Genomic DNA, 10,725 nt, shown 5'->3' on the forward strand with positions numbered 1-10,725 from the left:
TAGAAGCTCTTTGGATGTGATCCCTGGCCAGAGAATGTTGCTAGATTAAAATTCCTTTATATCTCCCTTTTTTCTGTTTAAGCTAAAAATCAAATATAGGCTAAGTATTAAAACAAAAACAATTATCAATTTCATAAATTTAGCAGTCTGAATGTCCTTATGAAAATTGTTGTGATGATCCTTTGTAACTGCAATCGTTATAATCTGTGTCCTTTAACAAACGTCCAATTTAGTATCAAGAGTTTCCAATCTCCAGTCTGATGAACAATCTGTCCTTTTTCAACCACTTGTTTAGCTATTCCCAGGTCTGGTGTATCATCTTTCTCTGTCTTTCTGTGTCTCTTCCTTCCTTCAATAAGACATGCCTTTCATGTGGAAGCTTCTCTTACTAAGATTGGATCTTTATCTTAGAATGGGATAAAGATCCTTTGAAGGAACCCATAGTCTTTGTCTTTTAAGCTCTCAATATATAGACAGAACCTCTTTCCCAATAAAACACATTTGCTGACTTCTATTCTAATGTTAATTTTTCTCTTATCAGTCATTCATTCTCAAGCCCCTACATGGGAAGGGGTGTAGGAATACATGTATACATATAATTTATTGTCTGCTCCCCAACTCAGAAGTAGCCCTGTGTTTGTGCAGTCCACACTTAAAATTATATCTTCATGAGTAGCTATATAGCAGAGAGGAGCCTTACAACTTCTTGTATCCCACAACTTCACAATGTTATCTAAAGAGCCTGAGATCAGCTGTGAAAGGAAAAAGTTTAAAATTGCCCCCTAGACAAAAGTTGAAGACAAAAGCAGACCCTGGAACTGATTGTTCTAGAAACTAGCTGATCACAGAAAGAGTAATTGCACCAGCTGGTTCAACCACTTTGTTCCAGAAACTGGCTAACCATAAGAGCAGCTGACCATAATTGCAGCTGTCCATAATAGCAGGAACTGGTTAACCATAAAGTTAGATTAAAATCTTAAAGAACAATCATGAGAAACAGGAGGTTCTTCCTTGTGATTCGATATGGTTTTTCCTTTAAATACCCCTTCTTCCAACCATTTGAGGTTGAACTCCTCTACCCCTGCCTGGGAACCCAGTGACCTGGTTTCTGTTGTCCCTATCAATAAACCTCTTGTTGATTGCATCAAGATCAGTCTCTTGTGAGTTCTTTGGGGGTTTTGTCATCCGTGACTTGAGTGAGGGTCTCCCCACTTCGGGGGTCTTTCAAGTTGCTGTTCATAGTTAGGAGACCACTTCACTCATGTTACTCAGCCTGTATATGAGGTGAGGTACAGTGACACCAAAGAACCATCTTTAGTGCAGGGATCCAAGAGTCTAATATGCCTTGTCTATGCTTCCAGATGCCATTTACCAAGGAGAAAATAGGAAACACAGTTAAACACTTTATATCCTGTCAGAGTCCACTTAAGGCCTCCAGACTCAATATCCCACACTAATTGTGTGATCCCAAGATGCACCTCAGACTTCTTCAACATCTGACCAAAGCACAGAGGAAATTGTGTCTGTGGTATTCTTGTTAGACCCAATTTTTCTGTTTTTTGCTTCTTTCTTGGTCAATTTCTAGGTTCTTCCATTTTATTTTCTTCATCTGTAGGCACTGTAGACCAGATCGTTAGCATCTTATCCCAAGAGCCACTGTGAAACAAAACTTAGTTCCCAAGATATTGACTACTATGGCATCTACACGCCCAGCATGCCCTCGGCAACTGTGCATAGAAATCTTTATTCTTTCTACGTTCTACTCCCAGAAGGGAAGTCTGACCCATCGAGGCAGTCAGTAGTAGGCAGGACAAAATGTCTTTTTTCACCCAAGCCACAGCTTTCACAACAGCTGTATATCCCACAATGGTCATTACTGACTTCCCTTTCAAGGACGAGATCAGGATCCATTCTTCTGCTCCTTTAAATGAGCTGATTCGGTCATCATGAAAATGCATTGCTACGGCTGTGGTGTGGTATATTTTTTTCATATGTTGTAGTTCCACAAACTCTTCCCAGGAATCTCTCCAGTTCTATGTGTTTGACCAAGGGCATTCGAAGAAACTAGTCTTTGATAAGGAAATGAAACTTGACATGTTTGTGGAATTCATTTTTGGTCTCCAGCAATTTATTGATAATGTTACTAAGGCTAGCAACTTCCGAGATGGCAGGGATCAAGAAAGAAACACCATCCACTGCGCATTCCTTGTACTCAGGGTAGAAACATGCCTGGAGCTGTGCCATGGGGGAAAGTACACATGAGCCTTCTCCACAAAAAATGTATACACTGGTAATCAAGCAGCTCTAAAGTCAACTGCTCCACAAGCACAGCAGAAGCTAGGCTTCAGTTATCTTCTATTTCTGGATGTTCCTATTCCCCCTTGCTGTTTATTAAGCATCTCCCTTAAAGTATGACTAGATCTTTATGAATCCAGACAAATCAAAAGCTAGCAATATTTACATTTTTAACTAGACAGTAAGGGACTTGCAGTCCATGCCTGGTTCTATGCTAATGGGCTGGGGGTTCTTAAATATTTAAATACAGAAACAATCAAGCCATATTGTTCAATGGGCTGTCTGTCTTGATACTCAATTTCATTAGGTTCACAATTACTGTTCTCTTGTTTGTTTGCATTCTTTTTTTTTTTTCAGAGCTGGGGACCGAACCCAGGGCCTTGTGCTTGCTAGGCAAGCGCTCTACCACTGAGCTAAATCCCCAACCCCGTTTGTTTGCATTCTTTTCCTTTCCTTTCCTTTCCTTTCCTTTTTCAGAGGAACTATATCAGGATTGCAATTAAAGTCAGGATGACTTTACTCTAGTCGTCACAATTGTAACATGTATTTGAACTGCATTTTCAACTAATTTTTCTCTCCCCTCAATTCCTGCCCCTAGTTTTAAGAGATCTAATATAGAGTTTCCTGGGTTTTGTTTTTTTGTTTCTGTAATTCAGGAAAAGTTTGTCTATATAATTAAAATTGACTTTTGGGGTGGCTTACTGGGATTTGCTATATCAGAGATTCCTTTGTTTTTTGCTATACCAGAGGTTCTCCTGGCTGCCATGTTTCTTGAGTCTCTCTAGGCATTCAGTCAATCTTGAACAGTTGATGCTTCCTCTGGAGACAATCCCAGGTAAATTTCTCCTCTGTGCCTTTCTGTCAGATGTCTCGTGTCTTCTTCAACATTTCTGTCAGATGTTCTCTGCTTTCTGCAATGTTGGTGGCTTTCTTCAATTACACTGGGTGGCAGATTTAAATGTAGCTTTTTTTTTTTTCAGAAGAATTAATAATAAGAGAGACATATACAAGCAGAGGAATACATGGCTTGGGCTGAGCCCAGAACATTTCTCTCTCTATTCTAACTATCTTTAGGCCTTGATCTGGAAGCGTCTAGCCTCTTTATAAGCTGGCCTTCTAAACTGACTGATTCAAATTTGCATTTTCCAGCTTATTGCTGAGTTGCTCTGCTTGAAAAAACCACCTCTGAATTCTACAAACCGAAATGCACTGACTGGATGAACAGATAGGAACTGAATGAACTCAACTCAACTACCTTCGTCTGAACTGCCCTCTGGTCCTTCAAAATGTCTACATTGTTTGGGATTAAAAGTGTGCATAAGGGTATGTCTCTATTCCAGCCAGGGGATGAAAGATAATGTCATCCCTGTCAGGTCATACATACCTAGGAGTTCTTTGGATGTGCTTACTTGGTAGATTGCATTCCTGGATTAAAATCACTCCTTCTTGTGAGACAAAAAGTGAGCATTCTCTATTATATGCACAATATTCTCTCACCATATAATATATGGCCTGAGTTTAGAATCAAAGAAGGCAAGGACTACGTAAAAAAAAAATCTTTAAAGCCATGAGCCAAGGTAAGTCATCCAGAATTTTTTTTTTCTGGGGGATTTGGTCAAACTGACAAAAATGTAAAATAGATCACAGGTGGCAAACTAAACAGTGCCCAAAAGTGTAGGTTTATTGTCACAAATCGAGGCAGAACCCAGTTGAATTGCAATATTCGCTGATTCAACAAAAGTTCACTTTCATTTATGTCTTAGTCCAGTGAAGTTTCTAACGCACACAAAGCTTAGGCGACATATTTCTGCGAAGTGTATTGACATCATCTTTAATGTAAAATCTGTATTTTAGGTGCTGCGAGTTTAGACGGCAGATGGTGAAGTGACTTCTATTATGTCTTAATATATGTCGTTACCCAAACTCAGCTACAAAACAGTATTTACATAACCTGAATAGAATATGCCAACTGTTATTTAATTACTAAAGAAAGAATAAAGACACTCATAATATATACATTTTTTCTTTTTAATTATTTTATTTATTGACGTTCCAACGGTGGTTCCCCTTCCTAGGCCCGCCTCGCACAATTCTTCCTTCCATTCCTCCAAGAGGGCGCTCCCAGTACCCCTAATCCAGCTCAACAGGTATTCTCCCCTCCCTGGGGACTCAAGTCTCAGGAGGATTAGGCACATCAACTCCCACTTAGGTCAGGCCAGGCAGTCCTCTGCTATGTATGTGCTGGAGGTCTCATACCAGCCTGTGTGTGCTTGTGTTTGATGGCTCAGTCTCTGGGAGCTCTCAGAGGTCTAGGTTAGTTAAGACTGCTAGCCATCATAGTGGGTCCCCCCTCCCCTTCAGCTTCTTCTATCCTTTCCCTAATTCAACCATAGAGGATCTCAGACTTCAGTCCAATGTTTGGGTATAGGTATCTTCCTCTGTCTCAGACAGCTGCTGGTAGGGCCTCTCAGAGGTCAGCCATGCTAGACTTCTGTCTGTTATAACATCATAACGTCAGTAATAGCCTCAGGCCTCGAAGCCTTCCCTTGAGATGGATCCCAAGTTGGGCAGGTCACTGCACCACCTTTCTTTCAGTCTCGTCTCTATTTTTGTGCCTGCAGTTCCTTTAGACAGGAACAATTCTGGGTCAGAAATTTTGGCTGTGGGTTGGAAACCTCTCCCTTCACTTGAGGCCCTGTTTATCTACCAGAGGAGGACTCATTTTTAAGTTCCTTCTCCCCACTGTTAGGACTTTTCGCTAAGGTCACCCCCACTAAGTCCTTAAGAGTCTTTCACCTCTCAGGTCTCTGGTAACTTATAGAGGGCTCACCCAGTTCCCAACCCCAGAGGCTGCCTATTTCAATTCATTTTCTTGTCCCTCTTGGCTTCTTTCCCTGTCTTCCGCCCCCAACCATACGTAATCTTGTTCTTATTTTCCCCCTCTCTCCAGTCTCCCACCCTGGTCCCTCACCTCTGCTTCTCGTGATTATTTTGATCCCCCCTTCTAAGTGAGATTGAAGCATCCTCTCTTGGCCCCTCGTGCTTGCTAAACTTCTTACGGGTTGTGGATTGTATCCTAGGTATTCTGTAATTTTTGGTTGATATCCACTTCTCAGTGAATACATACCATGCATTAGCTTTTGGGTCTGGTTTACCTCTCACACAATGAGTTCCATCCATTTGACTACAAAATTAATAACATCCTCATTTTTAATAGCTGTACAGTAATCCATTTTCTGTATCAATTTTTAGGTTGAAAACATCTCCGTTGTCTCCAGGTGTGGCTGTTAGAAATAGGGTTGCTATGAACATAGTGGAGCATGTGTCCTTGTGGTATTGTGGGCATCTTGTGAGTATATGCCCAGGGATGGTAGACCTGGGTTTTCATATAAAACTATTTCCACTTTTGTGAGTAACTGCCAGACAGATTTTCAGAGATATTTACCAGTTTGCAATTTCCACCAGCAATGGAAAAGTGTTCCTTTTTCTCCATATCCTGGCCAGCAAGTGCTATCACTTGTGTTTGATCTTAGCCATTCTGATTGGTGTAAACTGGAATCTCAGGGTTGTTTTGAATTGGACTTCCCTGATGGCTAAGACTTTGAACATTTCTTTAAGTACTTCTAAGCCATTCAAGATTCTTCTGTTAAAAATTCTGTTTAGCTCTGTACCTCATTTTTAAATTGTGTTATTTGACTTTTGGAATTTAACTTCTTGAGTTCTTTATATATTTTGGATATTACACCTCTATTGGATATAGTGTTAATGAAGTTTTTTTTCCCCCCAATCTGTAGGTTGTTGATTTGTCCCATTGGCAGTGTCTTCTTCCTTACAGAAGATTTATAGTTTCATAAGGTCCCAGTTATCAATTTTTGATATTATAACCTAAGTCATTTGTGTTTTGTTTTGTTCTTTCAGGAAATTTCCCCTATGCCAATGAGTTTGAGGCTCTTTTCCATTTTCTTTTCTGTTAGATTCAGTGTACCTGGTTTTACGTTGAGGTCATTGATCCACTTGGACTTGATCTTTGTGCACAGTGGATCCATTTTCCTTCTTCTGCATGCAAACCATCAGTTAGAACAGCACCATTTACTGAAGATGCTTTCTTTTTCTCACTGTATGTTTTTGGATTCTTTATCTAAGATTAAGTGTCCATAAGTGTGTCAGTTTATTTCTGTGGTTTTTATTCTACTCCAATGATTGATCTGTCTGTCTCTGTGCCAATACCATCTGGTGTTTACCACTATTACTTTGTAGTACAGCTTGAGATTATGGATGGTCATGCTCCCAGAAGATCTTATTTTGTTGAAAATTGTTCTGGCAATCCTTCTTTTTGTTTGTTTGTTTGTTTGTTTTATTTTTCCTTATGAAGTTGAAAATTTGCTCTTTCCATGTCTGTGAAGAATTGTGTTAGAATTTTGATGGAGATTGCATTGAATCTATAGACTGCTTTTCACAGTATATATTTTTAGTATTTTTTCAGTTTATCACTTTGCACACATAACTCAGCATCCTTTCAAATTAGGAAAACTACTTTCTACCAGATACATTAAAAGTTAGTTCACATAGCATAAATTTCTAGTCAAAACAATGTGGGTGATATTTGGAAAATACTTTAGTCATAACATTATTTATTGATATTTCTGATAGATTTGTAATCAAAATGGGTTGAAATTTTTTGTTTTATATTCAGCACTGATTTGATGCGAGACCAAGAATGACTCAATCAGTTGGCTGTCATCTGATGCTCAACAGCAGGGAGGAACTCCTAGTAACTGTGGTTTTGTAAGTATGTGTTAGTAAGTGTGCATTCCTTAGTGTTTGAAGAGGTTTGTAGAGTTTTTCATAAATACACAAGCAACGCAGGACAGGAAACCTTGTAAGATTCTTTAGTCTTTTTGTTCTGCTAAGCATAGGATTTTATGTGCACGTTTGTTAAGCACACATAAATTTTTTTCTTATTTAGAAATTTTACCTATTATATAAAACCTGTGTTTAAGAATATATATGTAAACATTTTAGTATTCAAACAGCCTAATTAAGTACAATGTCTGAAAGTCAATCATGTAATTACATATTACATTGTTATGTTTCAAAATAGAAATTCTTATATCATCACTATAGACATTAAGTTGAGTGATTAAATCCAGTCATTTTTGCATTTCAGATACATGGAATAATACAACATAATTTAATAACCACCGATTATATTTCCATGGTTTCTGAGTCTGCTTAAATCTTGCATGTCGATATCTACTAGCATTTTTCTAGGAAAAGAAACTAGTCCAAAATTATTTCCAAAGTCTCATACTTTAGTAAAATTCATGAAGCTTCATGCAGAGTGCAGCATATTCCATGAATCTTTGTTACACTTTTCCCCTCAATACTGTATGGTTAATCCTATCTTTATTTCATAGTATTTTACAATGAAATGTATTGTATTGAAGACGTATTGGCATGTATGTGGGAAGAAGTTACAATTTCATTGATTTTTATTGACTTTGTCATGGATTCATTGATTTTGTTTTCTAATTTCAAAGGCAATTATAATATTTAAGATCTATAAATATTTTACTAGTTACAGACATGATTATACTGTCATTGGAAACACAGTAAAACTTTAGGGAAATGAGCAGACTGGTAAAATTGAATTCATTTTGTAAATTCAGTCCAATTCGACTATAGCAGTATTAAGGAATAATTATTATACCATAAAACCTTAAATTAAGAAAAATGTGGAAGACAAACAACACAGTAACATTTTATTGACCTTAGAGTTTAGCATCCAGTCTTTATAGAGTCAGATGGTTCACAACTGTTTTTATTGTGTCCTTCTATGTGGTTAAAGGACAGGAACACTGGACTCAGCAGTTTTACTGTACTAAGTATAACCCTCGCTGATTTGCCCTTGGTATACTAAGTGCTGTTTGAATTACCCATTTCTGCTTTTATTCCTTTACGAAGTCACTTAAAATACATATTTGCTACAAACAATGAAATTAATTTTTAACTAATAAATAGCAAATGTTGCCTTTCTATGAAAAGTACTATCAATAAAACAAAACAAAAATACATAAGGCTCTCAATATTAATTAAAATATTTGAATATGTAGATCAAATTACCTCATTTCTTTATAGCCAAAACAACACCTGTTTAGAGATTTTAAACAAAAAAAGTTCATATATATATGCAATAACAGCTCTACATAAAATTAGGTAATGTTGAAAATTTGAATTTTATTGCATTGATAGGATTTTATGTACACTATACTTTTTTAAAAAAATCCAAATCATTGCACAATGTTTCTCAGAAAGAATATAAGGAGAAAACACCAATAGGACAGCAAAAATACTGAATCAAGTAACTCTTTGGAAGAAGAATCAGCACTCTGACAGCTAGAAAATGCTACATGACTCCACTCCATAGTTGTTCAACCGATTATATTACAAAGATATAATACAAAGCAATATAAAGATGCACAGAGATGGAATACGTGAATAAATTTAGATGACACCTGACAAAAATAAATACCTGGTGATTTGCTCATGATCAGTAGGCAAGTAGAATGATAGAAGAAATATTTAAAACCACTGTGATATTGCTGGAATCACAGGAAATAATCACTTAAACAGGAACTATGGAGAATAAAGCAATGCCAATAAACAAATTCTATATGTAAATAATAAACACATGTTTAATATTAAGAATATAGAAAAATTGTAATCTGTATTTAGATAAAATAGTTGATTCTAAAATGTATTTGAGATTATAATATTGATATCATATTCATAACTACATAATGGGTGAGTCAATGGGGAACTGCGTAAACATCTTCAGACAATGAGAAGTGGGGAATAGTCAGACTTGCCCTTGTAAAACTATAGGTGTGGACAAATTAATTTCTCAAAGTAAAAATCATAGAGGGAATATTTTCAGTAAATCAAATGATTAGATATTATACAATTATAATTATAAAGAAAATTCACCTTTATAGCTTGTATTCAGAGTTCCTGTCAGTTTATATATTTTAAATGATCAATGCATAAAATATAAATATAAGAATGTAGTACGGTGAATTCTATCCCTTCATTCTACTATCAGACACTCTAAATATCTCAAAGTACATCATGATCAGAATAATGAAATTATAAGTTGAAGACAAATATTCATAATTTTACTTCATGTTCTGTATGAGGAATTTTACATTAAAATAGTCATAATTTTATATATGGATATTTTTATAATTAGCTATACTTCTCTGGAGTCTGTGAATTGTCTATTGGATATTTTAGGTAATTACATTTCAAATGCTATCCCTTTTCCAAGTTCCCCCCTCACTCGTATCCCCTATCCCTGCTTCTATCGGGATGTGCTCTCTCCCACCTTCCCACTCCCGCCTTATTACCCTGGTATTACCCTAAACTGGGGAAATGAGCCTTCTCAGGACCAAGGGCTTCTCCTTCTATCTATGCCAGACAATGCCATCCTCTGCTACATATGCAGCTAGAGCCATGGGTCCCTCCATGTGTACACTTTGGTTGGTAATTTAGGCTTATGGAGCTCTGGCTACTCTGGGTGATATTGTTGTTCTTCCTATAGGGTTACATATCCCTTTAGCTCCTTCAGTCTTCCTCTAAGTCCTCCATTGGGTTCCTATGCTCAGTCTCTATCAGTAAGGCTATGGTAGAGTCTCTCAGGAGACATCCATATCAGGAACTTGTCAGCAAGCACTTCTTGGAATCAGCAATAATGACTGGGTTTGGTGGCTGCATATGAGATGGATCCCCAAGTGGGGCAGTCTCTAGATAGCCTTTACTTCAGGCTCTGCTCCACTCTTTGTCCCTGTATTTTCTCCTGTGAGTACGTTGTTCCCCCTTGTAAGAAGGACTGAATCATCCATATTTTAGTCTTCCTTCTCTTTGAGCTTCACATGGTCTGTGAATTGTATCTTGTGTATCCACTTATACCATGTGAGTGAGTGCATACCATATGTGTTCTTTTGTGTCTGGGTTTCCTCTCTCAGGATGATATTTTCTAGTTCCATCCATTTGCCTAAGAATTTCATGAAGTCATTGATTTTAATAGCTGAGTAGTACTCCTTTGTGTAAATGTACCACATTTTCTGTATCCATTCCTCTGTTGAGGGACATCTGGGTTCTTTCCAGCTATTTTAAATAAGGATGCTATGAACATAGTGGAGCATGTCTGTTTCTTATATGTTGGAGCATCCTTTGGGTGTATGCCCAGTATAGCTAGGTCCTCAGGTATAAAACTGTCCAAATTGGAACCTCCAGACTGATTTCCAGAATGGTTGTACCACCTTGCAATCCCACCAACAATGGAGGAGTGTTCCTCTTTCTCCACATCCTCACCAGCATCTGCTGTCACCTGAGTTTTTGATCTTAGCAGTTCTGACTGGTGTGAGGTGG

The 10,725-nt window shown here is 37.5% G+C and overlaps 1 pseudogene; it reads right to left on the reverse strand.

Moving 5' to 3' along the window:
* Positions 1-551: 551 nt before the first annotated feature.
* Wdr12-ps2 (WD repeat domain 12, pseudogene 2) lies at positions 552-2,244 on the reverse strand (annotated as a pseudogene).
* Positions 2,245-10,725: the final 8,481 nt, after the last annotated feature.

Source organism: Rattus norvegicus, chromosome 15 (genome assembly GCF_036323735.1).
Source record: "Rattus norvegicus strain BN/NHsdMcwi chromosome 15, GRCr8, whole genome shotgun sequence".
NCBI classification, from domain to species: Eukaryota; Metazoa; Chordata; class Mammalia; order Rodentia; family Muridae; genus Rattus; species Rattus norvegicus.